Here is a 19,842-nt window from a genome sequence, read left to right on the forward strand (position 1 = left end):
ATGTATTGATATCTATTCTTGGTATGTCATATAAATGGAATTACATAACCTGAGATCTTTTGTGTTTGGATCTTTTCACTTAACATAATGTGATTCATCCACTATGTAGCATGTATCTGTACTTCATGTCTTGTTGTGGCTAAAAAATATTCTATTGTTTAAATATACCATAATTTGTTTATTCACACATCTATTGATGAAAATTTGTACCATTTCCACCTTTTGGCAGTTGTGAATAGTTTTGCTATGAACATGTGTGCACATGCACTTAACTGAGTACTTAATTTCAGCTGTTGTTGGTATTATACCTAAGAGTGGAATTATAGGGTCAAATGTTCATTGTATGTTTAATTTTTTGATTAAGTGAAAAACTGTTTTCCACAAGAGTTGTGCCATTTTACATTCCCACAAACATTATATGTGCGTTCAAATTCCTCCACGTCTTTGCCAACACTTGATATTTTTCTTTTTGTTGTGGTTTTTGTTTAATATAACCAACCTAATGGGTTTGAAGCTGTAACTCATTGTGGTTGTGATCTGTATTTCCCTAATGATGAATGATGTTGAGCATCTTTTCATACTCTTGTTCTCTATTTGTATTTGTATATCTTCTTTGGAGAAATGGCATTTAAGTCTTTGTTTATTTTTTAATTGAATTACTTGTCTTTTTGCTGCTGAATTTTAATTGAGTTCTACAGATTCTGGATATTAGACCCTTATCAGACATATGACCTGCAAATATTTTCTCCTATTCTGTAGGTTATTTTGCACTTCCTTGATAATGTCCTTTGATGCTCACAAGTTTTTTAATTTTGATGATGTCTAATTTATTTTTTCTTCTGTTGCTTATGGTTTTAGTGTCATTATCTAATAAGTCATTGCAAAATTCAATTTCATGAAGATTTGTTCCCATGTTTTTTTCTAAGAAGTTTATATTTTAGCCCTTATATTTAGATGGATGATCCCTTTTGATTTGTTTCTATCTATGTATCGTACAAAGTAGGGAGAGATCCAACTTCATTCTTTTGCATGTGGGTATCCAGTTGTTCCAGCACCAATTGCTGAAAGGACTATTTGCTGCATTGAAGTATCTTTACACCCTTATCAAAAATCCCTTGACCATAGATATTTTGGTATATTTCTGGACTCTCCATTTTGTTCCGTTGGTTAATGTCTATCATACGTCATTACTACCATGGTGATGCACCCCCTCCCCTCCCCTCCCCCTCCCCTCCCCTCCCCTCCCCTCCCCTCCCCCTCCCCTCCCCTCCCCCTCCCCTCCCCATCCCCCCTCCCCCCAGTTAAAATATTGTACCAGAGAAATATAAAGTGAATATCCACAGATAATCAGAATGTACAAAAAATTTCATAGGCCAATTAAAAGATAAACTAGCACTGAATAGAGTTATAGTTTTAAAAATAATTCATGTTTTTATTTATATGATTTTTTTTCTTTGAAATGTATGCACTCTGGGAAGGAAAGAGTGCTATATAAACAAACTCAAAATTTTAAGTCATTTTATAGTTTTAGGGCTGCTTTTTTTCTCCCAAAACACACTGATAAAAATGATAGGAACTCATTGATTGCTGAAATCAAAAGCTAAATTATATGATAATTTCACTAAACTGTCATGTTCAGAGAGTATTATATTATTATTAAGACATTAGATTTTCATTAAAGGTTAAGAAATTGAATGTTTTAGAAAGAGGCTTGCGTTAAGTAAATTATGTAAATTAATAGGTAAATTAGCTTGCATTGAAGAAATATGCTAATTTTTAACCTTCCGACTTAGTCTTAGGAAATTGCTGAATGCTGAACATGTCTAAACATTTCAATTTGAGTGCATTATTAAAAATGTAATGATAGATTTTCTTACTCAGTTTGTACTTAACAACTGAAAGGGTTATTTTATGTTAACTGTAAGTAAGCTCACTAAAGCTTTCTTTGATAAACAATCCCTCTGCAGTTACTACTTTATTAAAGCCAAATAAAAAATTACACTGATACTTGAAGCACTTCCATATGCTAATATTTTATATATTATCCATGGAAGCTGGAACTCTACATTCACTCTTCTACTTTTCTCTCATTTTTATTGCCTATTATATCTAGAAAGCATATGTCTTTCTAGATATGATACAGAACCATTTATATTTTAACTTACCAGGTGGTTTATTACCTCCATTAAATTGTGACATTTTCAACACAGGCTAGAAGCTCACAGGGAAGGAATTACCAGGGGTAACATCTAACCCCAGAAACATGTTGTCAGATGTGTTAGTATGCGACTGCCTTCTGAATTGTTAATTTTAACTTTTTACAGCAAGTAACATATTATTTCAATTCTTGAAGATGATATTTATAAATAAGCTATGTAAAAATATTCTATCAAAGCAACTAAACCATAATAAATTCCATTATATATTTTACAAAGTATAATTTATCAAAACATTTATATCCTTGACATAGCCAATAAGAACTTTTATGATTTTAAAAAGAAAAGATCAAAGTGTATATTTGCATAGATTAATTTCAGGGCAGAGTTGTTATATATTTTCCAGACAGAAAAAAATAATGATATGTAACTGGTTAAAGTAAAGCACATTAAAGTATTCAAACTTGCATGGCATTAACGACAAATATGAATTAAAATTAATTGAATATTTTCAACCTATAATTTTTCCATATTATTTCATTTGTTGATAAATTTTAATCATCATGGATCCATTATTGAATACAATGGGAAAGTTCTGTTATGATTGATTGACTTATATTTTACTATTTACATTCAGTTCATGGTATGTTAATTCCTTTAAGGGGGAACTGTAATTTCCTGAGTTAATAATCAGTCAGATAATTCAGACCTTCCATTTCAAAATGGTAGACTCTCTTTTTAACCTGAGAATATATTAAAATCAAAATAGGGGAGTATAAAATAGTATAAATTAGTAATAATAAAAAGTATAGGAGGAGAGAGAAAATTGTCTAAAAATTCTTCTTAAAGTAGAAACTGGAAAAATTAAAAAATAATATAATATGGAAAGGGGGAACAAAGAAAAACTTTCCAGTGGACAAACACAAATATAACATTAGGTAATCTCAAGTTCAACATCAACAGTGATGTCATGCTGATATCATGTACCCTTCATATAATGTGATGAGAATGGCATTTTATCTCTGAGGTCTTCCTCTTAAAACCATACCCCAGCTTAATCATATGAAGGCCATCAGTCAAATCCCAATTGAGGGACATTCTACAAATACCTGACAAGTATCCTTCAAAACTGTTAATGTTATCAAAAACAAGGAAAGTTTGAGAAACTATCACAACCAAGAGAGGCTAAGAAGATATGACAACAAAATGTATTGTGGTATCCTGTATTAGATCCTAGAAGAGAAAAAAAAGGACACTAGGTACAACTAAAAAAATAATAATCATGTTTCAATATTGGTCCATTAATTGTACAAATATACCATAATAAGGTAAGATGTTAATAAGAGGTGAAACTGAGGGTGTGCTATCTGGAAACTATCTGTACTACCTTGTCTTTTTTGTAAATCTGAAATTAGTATAAGAAGTAAATTTTATTTAAAAAAATTATTTGTAAAACACATGAGTCACATAGACACAACCAGCTTGACAATAGAGTTTCCATGGGTCACACTGTTAGAAATTAGAAGAAAATTTTAGAAGGACATTATTTTCAAATTATAAAGGAATATACCAATAAGTCATCCCTATCTTATATTTTTGTACCCCCATTCACCCTTAAGATGAATTTATATTAGGATACATTCGAGCCACATAATGGAGAAAAATTGAACAGAATTTTTCTGAAAAATCAAAAGACTACTTAGAAATGTATTCTAACCAAGAATTGCAGTGAAAGGAATTCCCAGAATGATACCTTTGCAGCAAACCCATAAATTAGCCTTAACTGGTTGAACAAGAGGATAGGAGGGCTTTGAAAAGGGTAATCACCAAATAAGAGATTTACATGCAATAGACAGGATCACTCAAAAATGGTTACATCCAAAGACCTGGTGACTAAATATTTGTCAATAAAATCAAATTAAATTTTGTAAAATTAAATACTAGGAACTAAAAAAATATTAGTACCCAAATTTATGGTCTCATGATCAAAACTGAATTATGTCACTATTTTCAATATTGATAAGTTATTGTTAACATTTTTCTGTTAGTAAACAGTTATGGAATTGGGCATTGGGAGATGGAATTGTATTATTTATATTCTACTTTCTGTAGTAAAACATATTCACAAAAATAACATAAGCCACATTTATTTTCATATATTGGCATCAACCTTCATGCAAAACAGTAGTGAGTACTGTGACAATACTATAAAAGCATAACAAAAAATTACAAAACCCCAAACCATATAATCTTTCAGCTATTTATATTATTTTCTATTTATAGTTATAATTTTGATTAACTCCATAGCACACATGGTTGAAGATTCCAAAAGTAATCATTTTTTTCTGAAATATTTTAATTTGAAGGTAAAGATACATATGCACAAGTCTGTAGGGGAAATCTTAAAATTCATTTTGTATCACCATTTTATTATAAAGAAATCCATACCTCAATTCCTATAAAATTTGTTTTTCTGTACTATATTCCCAACATACTTTCTTAGTAGGCTAAGCTTTTCTGTATATAAAAATAAAGGGGCCCTGTTCTGATGTTATTTTATATCTCAGGTTTTAAAAATGATGCTATCAATGCATAGGGAATAAAACCCCAAACAAATCTTGCTATGTATTAGCAGTCATTTCTAGGTATACCGGATCTGGCAGGGTCAAAAAGCTGGCAGTGGATTTATGGGGGGAATCATAGCAACAGATGAAAACTAGTTATGAGACTGAGGTCACATCAGTCTTCTGGAGATTTCCAGTGTGTAGGGTTAAATTCAAAATACATGTTTATGAGTGACCACCTGTGCCGGAGTCTGTAACTGTTAATGGTATAGATACAAAAAGGTGCTCAGACCCTTTCTTCAAAATCAGATGGTTTAGTAGAGGAGATAGACATGTAAAATATTCTTATAGTCCACTGTGGTGGGTGCAACTCTTCTATAGATTTTAGCTGGGGTCGATGACAATTGAGATTTAGATATGATTTAAATTAACCCTATTCATGTTCTGCTCAAAGTTTCTCCAAATACCAAAGTTCTCAGCTTCTCAAGATCATCTCTGGCTCCTGCTTTCTCCCCTGGCTGAATGTATATCCACTAAATCCACAACTTTGTCTTTTATTTCTGATCTGGCAGAGAGTAAAAGTTGGATCTCAGCCCCTTTTATATAAGTAACTGACAAATCTCTCCCAAATAAAGACACCAACAAAGACAAAATCAATTACCATCCCCTGCATCCTTAAGTTTACTTCTGGGGTGAGACACAGGGGTATTAGACAGCCACAGAGCAAATTATTTAATTTTGAATTTTAGATATCCCAGTTCTCAAAAGTACTATAGCCAGCTTGCCACGGTGCTGAGCCAATCCAATACTCTACTTTTTTCTCTTCTCAAAGTCACTTCTAAATTCCTCTTCCCTTCTAAAGCGCTACTGCCTGTTTCTTCAGAGTATTACTTCGTATCCATGATCCTTTTATTTCGATTGATTTATAAAAGTATTTTCTTAAATAAATATTCCTTCCTTATAAGAATTTCCCTTAAAAGCATTACAGAAATTTTTCATATAGCTGCAAGTTACTATAAATTAATAAATAATACATTAATACATAAACACAAATTTTAATGATAAAACAATAATATTAGCATATATAGCACTATTAAAAATATGCCAACCTAGAGGCAAGATGGGAATAAAGACACAGACCTACTAGAGAATGGACTTGAGAATATGGGGAGGGGGAAGGGTAAACTGGGACACAGGAGAGAGTGGCATGGACATATATACACTACCAAACGTAAAATCAATAGCTAGTAGGAAGCAGCCACATAGCACAGGGATATCAGCTCCATGCTTTGTGACCACCTAGAGGGGTGGCATAGGGAGGGTGGGAGGGAGGGAGACACAAGAGAGAGGAGATATGGGGATATATGTATATGTATAACTGATTCACTTTGTTATAAATCAGAAACTAATGCACCATTGTAAAGCAATTATACTCCAATAAAGATGTTAAAAAATAAACAAATAAATAATAGGCTTAAAAATTTAAATAAATAAATAAAGCTTTCAGCTTGTACACACACACACACGCACACAATGCCAGACAATTATAGAAGCACACCAAATGAATTATATATATATCAGGATGTAGATATTGCTATGATATTTCCACTTTATACATGATATTCTTAATCCATTAAAATTAGAGAATTTTGCAAATGCTACTCCAGCTCAGCAAAACTTTAAGGTGCATGGTATTCTTCTAAAAGTGACACATACAGCTTTAATTTTGAAATATATTGGTAGTGGTCAAAGTTACAGAGTGAAGGTAGAAATTTGTGAAGGAAAAAGGAATTTTAAGTACAAAGACGATGAAATATGAAAAAGTATGGTTAGTATGGTGAAGCACAAAGATCTCAAAGTGCTACACTGTTACTTGCAGTGGTAAATGGGTATCAGGTGGTGAGGAGTATAGTTCAGAAAAACAGTCAAAGCCCAGAGCACAATAGACTTAGAAGGTAACTGATGATATTGAAATCTATCTCGTAAACTTCTCAGGCTAAGCAAGGGATTAGAATAGAATATAGAGTATAGAATATAAAATATTCTTATGAAACAAAACTACTACTTAAGTGTAGAAAAATTAGTAGGAAAGCAAGACTGCATTTAAACAATACCATGAAAGAAGAGTATGAGAGACTATCATGATAGTTTAAGTGAATGTGGCAAAGTCCAGAACATGGGTAACAATGATGTTGGAGACTGGTAGATTCAGAGATTTAATTTGTCCTTTGTCTGCTAACAATCAATTCAGCCTATGCTAAAAAGCAATACCTTCACTATTATAGGGAAAACAAAACAAAAAAGCAGAACAAAACAAAACAGCAAAACTACTTTTCAGTGGATGCTGACAAAGGAAAATGTAGGAAAGTCAATAGTAGAGCATGCTAACCAACTTATAAGCTGTAACTTTAGTCCATGTGAGACATCATGGTGCCTGGCAATACAGTGGTAGCTGAGGAAATGATGGGAAATATATAGTGTTTGATTATATTTTAAAGCTAGAGCCAAAAGGAAGATAGGTTGCAAGTGAGTTATTAAAAACAAGAGTTAAGACTGCCAAGCTTTTGGAACAAAGGAACTGAGTAATATACAGGGATGAGAGGAACAGCCAAAGCGAGCAAGAGTCGTTGTGAGTTTGGATTGGAACAAGATCAGTTTGGGACATAAGTTTGAGACACATATGATAATTAAGAGAAGATTTCAAGAATACAGTTTTAGGTAGGAGGCTGGAGTTCAGCTGAAGGAGTTGCTGGATGGATAAAAACTTTGTTATATAATATAATTAAAGCCATATGACTATAATTTAATATAGAGTTAAAGCCAAATGACTGGAAGATAGAAATGGTATGGTAGCTGGGGATGAATATTGGTCAGTAAGAGTTTCTGTGTGTGTTTGTATACATACACATTGATGGAAATCATTGAAAAGAGAAGGAAAGTGATAATGTAAATGATATTAAAGTATGTATTTTCCACAGAACTAATGTCCTAGTGATTATTTACTTATCAAGTCCATATATACATATAAATGTTCTATGTTATCAGTGGTATTGCAATACATAAATATTTACATTATTTTCTAAGTTAAAGGAATTCCACATTCCAAAACAGCATGTACAAGGACATTTGAACCATTTTACATTTTATTATTGGGTATTGCAGGTGTTAATTTGGATTTTGAAATATCGAATATACAGAAATTTCATATTTTATTTCTATGGAAATCAGAATTGCAAGTAACACAATGGCTTAAATGGCTTCATTTAAACCATGAAACTGTTAAAATGTTTGTGGTTTCAGAGAATGTTGTTATTGACAAATGAGAATGTGAAATTCATGTTTACAATATTTTTGTGCAAAGTTCTTTGCACTTAGTTTTTCTCATCTGTAATTGTTCTTTCTCAGACAAGAATTTGAATCAGACTTATACATAATCAGCAAACATGTCATTTTTAATTGACTCAAATTTTCAATAAAATCTGAGTCCATATTCTGCATAGTTTCTTGAACAGCTCTAGCAATCTTTTCTCATAGACTTTTTTGTAATACCACGTCATAAACAAACTTTTAAGATTCAAATAAGAAATGTATTTAATAAAATTGAAATGCCACTAACAGAAACCTATATTCATATTCATATAGAAATTCTTTCAGAATTTGTGTCGTTGACATTTAGAACACTAATATGTAGAATTGCCATGAAATTGTTATTTTTCTAGAGCAGTGATTCATCTCTAGGGTATCATTGCCCCCCACAGAAGCACAGGTGCCACTTGACGTGTCATAAACTCGTATAGAGTCAAAATAAAATTAAAAACCCTGTAAATAATGACTATAGGGCTTCCCTGGTGGCGCAGTGGTTGAGAGTCCGCCTGCCGATGCAGGGGACACGGGTTCGTGCCCCGGTCCGGGAAGATCCCACATGCCGCAGAGCGGCTGGGCCCGTGAGCCATGGCCGCTGACCCTGCGCGTCCGGAGCCTGTGCTCCGCAACGGGAGAAGCCACAACAGTGAGAGGCCCGCGTACCACACAAAAAAAATAATAATAAAAAAATAATGACTATGAACTAGACATATTAATAGAGGAGACTTTCAAATTTAATTTGGGCATAAATCAAACTACATATAATATTATCTGAAATACTAACTCAGCAAGCAAATTCCAGCACTATTAGTGATGCTATTTTAAAGATTAGCATATCTATATTATTTTAGGGGAAAGTTATTTTGAAAGATTGAGAAAATTATTGAAAATTGTATAGACTGTGCTTTTTATATAACAGTTTCCTCAATCCAGTAGCTCATTTTAGCTACAATCTGACAGTTTTTCTTAATAGTTTGAACTAGTTCAAAGAAGCAGTAAATATTGATGAAAGGTTGAAATATAGAAGTGCGGAGATTTAGGAATAATGTTTTAGAAACTGATGTGATGTGGACAGACTGTCTAGCCTGGGCTCAAACAGAGTGCACATCTGAATGTCACAGTTTCTCATGGTGAGTTTTGATTAATTAATCTTAATTTAGGGCTTAGAGGTCTCTGAATACTTAATACTGTACCTGATTCAGGAGCACTGAAACCTAATAAACTATCATCAACCAGGATGTGATTTGATAGGTATTTTGAGGCCTGTCATTCATTTTCAATTTGTGCTCACCTTACAAATGCAATAGAGATACAGCAAGTGTTAACATTTACTCCAAAACAGGATTGAGATAAAAGTGCATTAAAGTTCAGAGTCGATTTAGTACTTGGCTGATGAAAGAGTTAATGAAAAATGATTTTGAATGACACAAATTAAACACAGTACTGAATAATTTCTTTTTATTTTAATTAATCCTTTTAATCCAGTCTAGTTTATAAAAGTAAATACTTATGTAATGCTTAGCAAGTGTCATGCATTATTCTAAGTATGTTATATATTTTCTCATTTAATGAGAAATATGAGCTGCACAATAGGTACCTTTACTATCCTGAGTTTACAGATGAAGAAAATGGAAAAGAGATGTTACATAAATTGCTGTATGTTACACAGATAGGAAGTGGTGAGGCTGAAGTTCAACTCCAAGCAGTCTGTTTCTAGAACATCATGATGTGAATGTGAATGTGCACACACACACACACATTTTATATATAACATATAGCAACCGTTTGAGTTAATTTTCTTCCCTTTCCTAACCTGTCAGTGCTTAGTTCAAAATTAATTTCTTCCAGAGAAATAATTTTCAGTACTCGCCACCATTTAAAACACTCTGAAGCACTGTGCATTTGATGTTTTGTACTTTATGATTTATTTGGATGAAGTATATGTAGGTATACACAATAAGGTTTCAACCAGTGCTTTATACCTACAGAAGAATGGGGCTGTACAATTTCTTTTTCTAGAGCATTTAAAATAAACTGTAAAATCAACTCATATTTTCATATAGAAGAATCTCAATATTTTATATAGAGTTGCATGAACGTATTTTAGAGCTTTATTAATTTTGCTCAGTGATTTGCTTGTATTTTTGCATACTTCATCAAAATTGTTTTCTAACACAGAGTTTCTTAGACTTGTATAATGACCTTTTCAAAATTACAGTACTTTGCAGGATATGCACTGCAGCTATAAATTAAATATATATTTGGATTAAAATAAATAATAAGATATCACAAAGTTAATTATTATAAGAATTGGTAAATGTATTTAAATATGTATTTTTTTATTTAATACTTGAGAAAAATCTTACAACCAAATTCTTTTAATTTATTAAAGTAAAATCATCACAATAAAGCTCAATACTTTAATATTTTATCATAAAATATGACATATATAGACCAATATTTTTCATGGAACCAATTTTTGTTCATTATCACTGATCTACTTAATATTCTAAAGGATGAGAAGGTGCAAGTATCATCATATCAGTTTTAGCATAAATTATTTTCCAAAGCTCAACTGTCATCCCAGCATAAAATAAAAAGCCAATTTGAACATGCACCCTGAGGTCATTTCCTCTTCTGCATGAATTGTGTACTTTTAATTTTTATGTTCCAAGAAATGTCATCATGAGCAGTTATCTCCAACATTGTTTTAGAAATAAAAGATGCACATTTTTAATGTACAAGCTAATACAATTTTTATGTATGAGTAAAGAATTAATACTTTTCTTGAATTCAGGTACATTTTATCCATTGATCCATGGAGAAAAACTGTGAAATAAATAAATGTTTTGATATGAGGGGTAATTTAGAGAGAGCTTTTATTGGAAGGGTAAAAAAAGTATATATCCCTGATTTAAAAGTAGAGATGGATTTATGAAATCCTAATTTGGAAAAATTATATAGGTCACCAGAAAACAATTTAAAACAGAAGTAGAATTATGGAACATTTTGCATTTACTTGTTCATTACATTGAGGTAATCCAGAGCAAACACCTAATTAGTAAGACTCTAAGTCACATCCACAGCTTTCCTGGTTGCCATGGCAATGGTGATCTATCCTATATTAATGGAATTATAATGAACATCAAAATGAAGTAAATTATAATTAAAATGAAGATTAATTAGTTATCTTGATCTTGGGGGATAGTCTGGGGATGCCCTTGAAAGAGTTTATGATGAAGAACAAAAATGAGGTCATGATGTAAGACATGCAGGTAACGTTTACAAGTTTAACGTGTGATTGCATGCTCAAGAGAGGCTGAGGCTTACGGTAACACATGAATTTGTTTCTACTTCTGACTTCGTTTGAAGACACTGTAGAGCCATGTACTGGCAGCACCTTGGACTTGATCTTTACTTTGATGCCATTTCTTTGTTTGAAAGTCTTTTGCTACAAGGAAATGAAGATTAAAACTAGGTTATATTTTTAAAACCAGCAATTTCTGCTTTTGTATTTGCTCTAACAGTTTTTTCAGAAACTGAACTAATACCTATTCAGTTATTCTTTCTCATATTTTATCATCGGTAGCTAGAAGCCAGTGGATAATTTTACACCCAGCCTGAAATCTTCCATGCTAGGGATAAGAGTTCATGAGATCCTCTTTCTAATTTTTATGTTACTACAGCAGCAACAGTGTTGCCAAATTTCTATTACTACATAAATATGTTCTTGTTTTCTCCAGACTACAAAAACATCCACCTCATTCTTCTTCAAGCTCTCAACAATAGCCTTATTGAGACCTCCAATTTCCATAACACTCTCTTCCAAACTCTTTTAATTTCTTCCTGCCACCATTACAAAACAATGCTACATGTTTTAAGTGTTTTTATACCATCACAATTCCATTATTAAACTATGCTCCAATTATTTATTGTGGCATAACAAACTAATCTCAAATTTAATGGTTTAAAAATTTATTGTTGACACCTGATTTTATATGTCAGGAATTTGGGAAAAACTTAGTTGGGCAAATATTTTGATCCACACGGTATCAACTGAGTCACTTGATAATATTCAGGAAATGACCATGCTGATATAGAGGGTTAAATATGGCCTAATTTCCCTGTCTTTTTCCTGGGTTGTGATGACTGATAAAGCCAGGAGTTGGTGGCATTGGTATATCTCAATGTGGCCTTTCCACATAACAAGCTTGGGCTTCCAAGGCAGGTTTGGGGTTGGTGGGGGGGGACATCCAGTGTGGGAGTTAGTCAGAGGGTCACCACTACAGCATGAAATGTACCAAAAGGGCAGAGAGGGAGAAAAATTCAAATACCTGGCTTCACCCTCCTCCCCATTTTGATTTTTTCTGTTATCTTTGGTCCAACCTAAGAAGAAGCCACACAGGAAGAATGGCAAGTTAATGTAGTCTGCATGGGGAAAAAGAGCAAAGAGTTGATCTAGAGGGTCAAACAGGAAAAAATTAGAACAATCCCCCAGTTTTGCTCTTCAGCAACTATTCATTCACTTTCTTTACTTTAAGAAAATCTATTCCATTACCATGGAGATGAAAAATTACTATCATGAACCATATCATTGGGCAGATGTTGATTCAATTGACACCTCCAGTTCTAAAGTTTGTGGTGCTGGCAAAAGTGTTTTGAGCAGACACATGTTTATCTAGGTTATGTAAATATCTCTTGAAGGACACATTGCAGCCTCTTCTATGAAAAAGGAGTACAATATGACACACCCCAGTGTGGCTAGGGATTCCACATTGACCTCTGCTGTGGATGGACTCAAAAGTAAAGGTAGCAAGATTTTTCTAGCTCAGCAAAAACCCATGTTGTTTGAGAATTTTTGCTTCTCATTACCACAATTTTGCAAAGAAAGTCACTATGCATAAAAGTAATACTTACCCAGTAGTTACAGCTATAGTTCTCTTAAACTCCTCAGCCACAGGAAAAAATAAAAAGGTTACTCAAATTGTTGAACTGAAAGCTTAAAAATGAGGTCATAACGAGCTGGGGTGAATGATTCTGATAAATAAGCTAAATTTGAGTTTGCTGCTATGCTGTGGTTGCAGATAAGACTATGGCTATTACATTTTGTTGAGTTCATTCACTTTCCAGTTGTGCTACTGTAGCCATATTGTATTTGTGACTATCGAACAACTTGGGTAATCAAATGAAGGTGACATTCACAAGAAGCTGTGTCTTATTTGAGTTTATTGAGAGACATTTTTGCAGAGAATGTCCTCTAATGTGCATTTCTATGGAAAAAATATCTTCATACTTTGCATTTATTCTAAGAGGTATATCCAAATGACTCCTCTTCAGATCTCCTAGTCATCAGTCTTTTAATCTTGACTTCCTAAGACCCTATCTAGCCAGTCAACGCATTGCGAATGTCCATGAGTCACTACCCAAGATCTGTGTGTCTGGCCACCTTTTCTTCTTAAGAAAGTGGAAATCATATATTTTGCTCAAAGTTCTGAAGTTTTCTTTTCAACACTTTTTTTCAAAACCAATCCTGCATACGGCTGTTTTTCAGCAGCCATCAGCTTCGAGATGATACCAGCTTCAGATTCAGACTCAGCTGCAAACCGACTTACATTTTTTTTCTCTTCTGTTCATAGTCATAATGGACACCCGATGAGGTCATACCAGTGTTGTGAGGGAGATGCGGAAGAACAGCAGAGGTAGGTATTATGGTAGTCTGTGTCACCTGTTCATGTAATTTATTTGCATCTTTTAAAACCTGTTTGGATCCAGTTTGTATACACCATTTCTATTTAAAGATGGAATGCTGCTGGGCATGCATCAGATAATACTTGGTTTATGAATGGTGGAATGGTAGCTAAGTTCAAAGAGACTTCTTGTTCCATGGCCAGGAATAATGATTCCTAAAATAGTTACTTATACATCTTGAGAGAATTCTAGTCAACAGTATGAGGCCTGAATAATCATTAAAGGCACAGGAAAATTACATTACATGTATATATTGTTTTCACATCTAAACTCTGTCTACTGCAGTCATATGGCTACCAGTTGGATTCGTTAAACCCACACTTATGTTCCTGTGTAGAATTTATTAAGAGCTTCCTGTAACTTTTAAAAACCAAGAAAACCAAGGAACAAAAGCAATATTGTCCCTGTTTTATATATGGTTTTGTGTAACATGATAGCTTCAACTTAAAGTCAACCTCTCAAAGGCTCCATGGTGTTTATTAGCTGACTTAGTGGTAGAACTCAAGTCAGGGGTGAAAAGGAAAAGAAAAAAAAGTCACAGTTGATAAAACTTTGACCAACTATAAAGATAGATGATAGATAGATAGATAGATGTCTATGTCTCTATCTACACACAGAAGATGCACTTATATATTTATTTTACATGAAGCAAAGGTATCCCATGCATAATTTTCTGGCTAGGTGATCAGAGATTTCAAAGGAATCCTTCAACAAAAGATGACAGAGATGTCAAAGGAAAGGGTATTTGGATCGAAATTAGAAAATTCCTTGGGCCACTTCCTACATACTTATGCCTCTTAATACATGTTAGTGAAAGATGACTGTCAAGATATCAATGCAAGAATTTACATGAAAGAAATATTGCTCTTTCAATTGAAAGTTTGAATTATTTTACTTGGCAAAGAATCTTGTGCTGCTGAAATGCTGCTCAAAGGAGCACACATGATATGTGGTGGAGGGGTGAAGTCATGTATATCACTACTGCTTTGTCATCATACAATGAACATTATTTATTAAAGATTATATTTTTATTATTATTATTTTGTACTTTTCTATTTTGTTTATTTAGTCTTTTATGAATTTTCCCTAGATCATATTTATCATAGCACTCTAAAGAAATTTTTTCGAAATTGTTTCTACAACTGAAATTCTGAATGCTTTCTTGATTTTGATCTTTCTAAATCTTCAGTTGATGTTCTAACTCCCTTATTTCTATGATTCACCCATGATCATTTTCATAAGTGTTTGCTTTGTTTTGTTGTGCTTTGCTTTAATTATTTGTTTTGGCATTAGTTAGAGAGACCTTTATCTGTTAGAAGAAAATAGCTCTGAAGGATAGAATCTGTGCATTATCATAAATCTCATTTGGAACACCTTTATAATTTGTTTTAAATAGTCAGCCAGGAATAAGAATTGGGGTGGGACTGAGCTTTACTGAACAGAAAAAATATTCTTAGATTTCTCCTTTTAGCAACAGAAACATATGATGTGGTCTTTCAGAACTCAATAGTGTTTATGGTAGAATCTAGAGATTTGCCTATTTTGAAACGGCTTGTGGGGTATAGTTTACATAACACTTTTAAATAACTTGCAAAATAACCACTCTTACCAATAAAACTGAGCCATTTCTCGTGTTCTTGTATTTTTTTAGAAAAATGTGGATATTTCAGTATTATTATTGATCACCATGAGGGAAAAAGTGCTCACTATGTTGTTATATTTTTCATTCATATAATAAATATTTGTTGAGTACCTTCAGTGTGCCATTTGCATTGCTCTAAGTGAAATATGCAGTGAGAATATAAACATATTTCTTCCTTTATAGAATTTATGGCCTAATTTTTAAGTGAGTTAAATATTATTTCCTAACATATATAATATTAATATAATATTAATATATTCATTTTTCCAAAAACTTAATGATGTTTCACATTCTTATGTTTTTAAGAAATATCATTCAGATTTCTAGAGTTTTGCTTATTACTTATAAGAATCTTCCCATTTAACATTGCTAATTGCTAAGAGCTAAACTGATAATTCTGTAGCAATTTTCCTTTCAAAATATTCCTTAGTATGTATTCTCAGACTTACTAGTATATGATGGTAATAGGTTATAATCATATACCTCTTTTAAAAATATTTTAAGATATTATGAAAAATGCATTTCCTTTCAATTCAGCATATAACTTGATGAGCTCTAGTAGTTTTCTGGTAGCGTCTTTAGGGTTTTCTATGTATAGTATCATGTCATCTGCAAACAGTGACAGTTTTACTTCTTCTTTTCCAATTTGGATTCCTTTTATTTCTTTTTCTTCTCTGATTGCTGTGGCTAGAACTTCCAAAACTATGTTGAAAACAAGTGACAAGAATGGGTATCTTTGTTGCACTCCTGATCTTAGTGGAAATGCTTTCAGGTTTTCACCATTGAGTATGATGTTAGCTTTGGGTTTGTCGTATACGGCCTTTATTATGTTGAGGTATGTTCCCTCTATGCCCACTTTCTGGAGAGTTTCTATCATAAATATGTGATGAATTTTATCAAAACCTTTTTCTGCATCTATTGAGATGATCATATGGTTTTTATTCTTCAGTTTGTCAATGTGTATTACACTTATTGATTTGCAGATATTAAAAAATCCTTGCATCCCTGGGAGAAATCACACTTGATCATGTTGTATGATCTTTTTTTTTTGTAACATCTTTATTGGAGTATAATTGCTTTACAATGGTGTGTTAGTTTCTGCTTTATAACAAAGTGAATCAGCTATACATATATATATATCCCCATATCTCCTCCCTCTTGCATCTCACTCCTACCCTCCCTATCCCACTCCTCTAGGTGGTCACAAAGCACTGAGCTGATCTTCCTGTGCTATGCGGCTGCTTCCCACTAGCTATCTACTTTACTTTTGGTAGTATATATAAGTCCATGTCACTCTCTCACTTTGTCTCAGCTTCCCCTTCCCCTTCCCCCTCCCTGTGTCCTCAAGTCTGTATACCCTGAGAAAACCATAATTCAAAAAGAGACAATGTACCACAATGTTGTATCATCTTTTTAATGTATTGTTGGATTTGGTTCGATATTATTTTGCTGAAGATTTTTGCATCTATGTTCATCAGTGATATTGGCCTCTAATTTTCTTTTTTTGTGGTATATTTGTCTGGTTTTGGTATTAGGGTGAATGGTGTCTCATAGAATGAGTTTGGAAGTATTCCTTCCTCTGTAAATTTTGGAATAGTTTCAGAAGGACAGGTGTTAACTCTTCTCTAAATGTTTGATAGAATTCTCCTATGAAGCCATCTGGTACTGGACTTTTGTTTGTTGGGAGTTTTTAAATCATGGATTCAATTTCAGTATTCATAATTGGTCTGTTCACATTTTCCATTTCTTCCTGGTTCAGTCTTGGGAGACTGTTCCTTTCTAAGAATTTGTTTATTTCCCCTAGGTTGTCCTTTTATTGGCATATAGATGTGGGATTAAAAAATTAATACACAGAAATCAGTTGCATCTCTATACACTAACAACAAAATATCAGAAGGAGAACTTAAGGAAAGAATATAATTTACCATTGCATAAAAAAGTATAAAATACTTAGGAATAAACCTACCTAACGAGGCAAAAGACCTGCACTTGGAAAATTATAAGATGCTGATGAAAGAAATTGAAGATGACACAAACAGATGGAAAGATGTACTGTGCTCTTGGATTGGAAGAATCAATATTGTTAAAATGACCAAGGCAATCTACAGATTCAATGCAATCCCAATGCAATTCAATTCAATACAATGCACATTACCAATGGCATTTTTCACAGAACTAAGCAAAAAAATTTTTAAATTTATATGAAAACACCAAAGACCCTGCATATCCAAAGCAATCTTCAGAAAGAAAACAGAGCTGGAGGAATCAAGACCCCTGACTTCAGACTATACTACAAAGCTAAAATAATCAAAACAGTATGGTACTGACAAAAAAAACAGACATGTAGATAATGGAACAGGATAGAAAGTCCAGCAATAAACCCATGCACCTGTGGTCAATTAATCTATGACAAAGGAGACAGGAATATCTAATTGAGAAAAGACAGTCTGTTCAATAAGTGGTGCTAGCAAAATTGGACAGCTACATGTAAAAGAATGAAATTAGAACATAACACTGTATACAAAAATAAACTCAAAATGGATTAAAGACCTAAATGTAAGAATAGATACTATAAAACTCTTAGAAGAAAACACAGGCTGAACACTCTTTGACATAAATCACAGCAATATCTTGGATCCATCTCCTAGAGTAATGGAAATAAAAACAAAATCAAACAAATGGGACCTAATTAAACTCAACATCTACCATGTCTTTTTAAAAGGTCAATTAAAATATTTTCCTATATGAATGTTTCCCATTAGCAAATATTGAATCACTAGTAAAATATTTTAACCCTACAAGGGTTCTCTAACTTGGATGATGTCTTGAAAATAAAGGTTAAAAAATGAAAATATTATGTTGTAATATGGAACTTGCACTCTAGATTATAACCAACTTTTATTATAAAATTCGTATTTATTTATTTATTCAATAATGCTTGAAGCAACTATATTAAAAGTATCAGTATCTTATGTATTATACAGTGAACATAGACTATCTGATATTGTCCTGTCCAAAGTTTAATAAAATTGTATTCATTCTCTTAACACATATAATTTGACCTCTTACCATATCCTCAGTTGTAAGTTAAAATATTTATGACTCAGTTATTCAATAACTTATACTCTGTGAAATTTCATTACCTTAGGTTACTATGAAATTAAACTATTTCCAATGAGAAAGACATTATGGATATTTATTAGGAGCTGAGTGTTCAGAGCTAAATTTCCTACATTTGAATCTTAGCTCTACTACTTACTATTTATTTGACTTTGGAAAATTACTTATCTATTGTTCCTTCAGTTTACTCAATTGTGAAATGAGGATAGTAATAGTACCTACACCACAGGGTAATTGTGAAAGTTAAAATGATAAAAGTAATTAATGCAATATTTGGCACACCTCAAACAATATGTAAATGTTAGTTGTTGCTGTTAATTATTATCAGTTTCTGGTTGTTTTAGTGTGTATGAATTTAAAAATGCATAAACCATAAAAGTATCAAAGATTAAAATATTAGAAGTACATAAAATAGTATTTATATGTATCTTAAAACCGTTCAATACATTTGGAAAAAAAGTCCCAGTATTTTGATAGATGATATAAGGAAGTGTCCTCTACACAAGTAGTATATTTTGTAATAATACTAACTCATTGAGCAAAATAACCAGTGGCAATTAGAGTGATTAAAAATTAAAATAATGCTTCTCACTTCATCTGCTCATCTTAAGATAATACTCAGTGATCTACCACACATATATATTCATTGTTATGCAAGACAGGAGAACAGGGGTTTTGCAGGAAAAAAAAATTCTAGTGAAAATGTAATATAAATTAAGTAAGTTTGTGATAAACAGAAAGGACATTTCAGATAGAGCTACTGGTAGGATCAGAAATATAGATGTTGGGAAAACTAAAGCACAATAACGAACCAGGATTCAGTTGCTACACAGCTCTGTCTTTTTACATCACATGCTCCTTTTAATGATGAAATAATTCCCTTTCTTTAACATAGGCAAAGTTAACCTTGTGTCCACACAGCCTATGCCAAATAGGATATTTGCATTCTATGTGAAATAAAAGGCACTCTTTCTGAGCAGAAATTTATTTACTTAACAAAATATTCATATATAAAAGATATTCTGGTAGACTCTAAGACTAAAATGCTACATACGATAAAGGCAGTACTTACACAGGATTTTCTAGGGAAAAGGCGGGAAAACCAGTTCTAGGTGAATAAAATGGCAAGTCTGAAAGCTCCAAGGCATAGGAATGGAGAAAGGGGACAGAAAAAATTTCAGGGTGATACCTAGAGTGTATGTAAGTAGTCTTGGCAGGGGTGGGTTGGGGCTGAAGTTAAGTTGAAAGA

This window comes from Stenella coeruleoalba (genome assembly GCF_951394435.1).
Source record: "Stenella coeruleoalba genome assembly, chromosome: 18".
Lineage (NCBI taxonomy): Eukaryota > Metazoa > Chordata > Mammalia > Artiodactyla > Delphinidae > Stenella > Stenella coeruleoalba.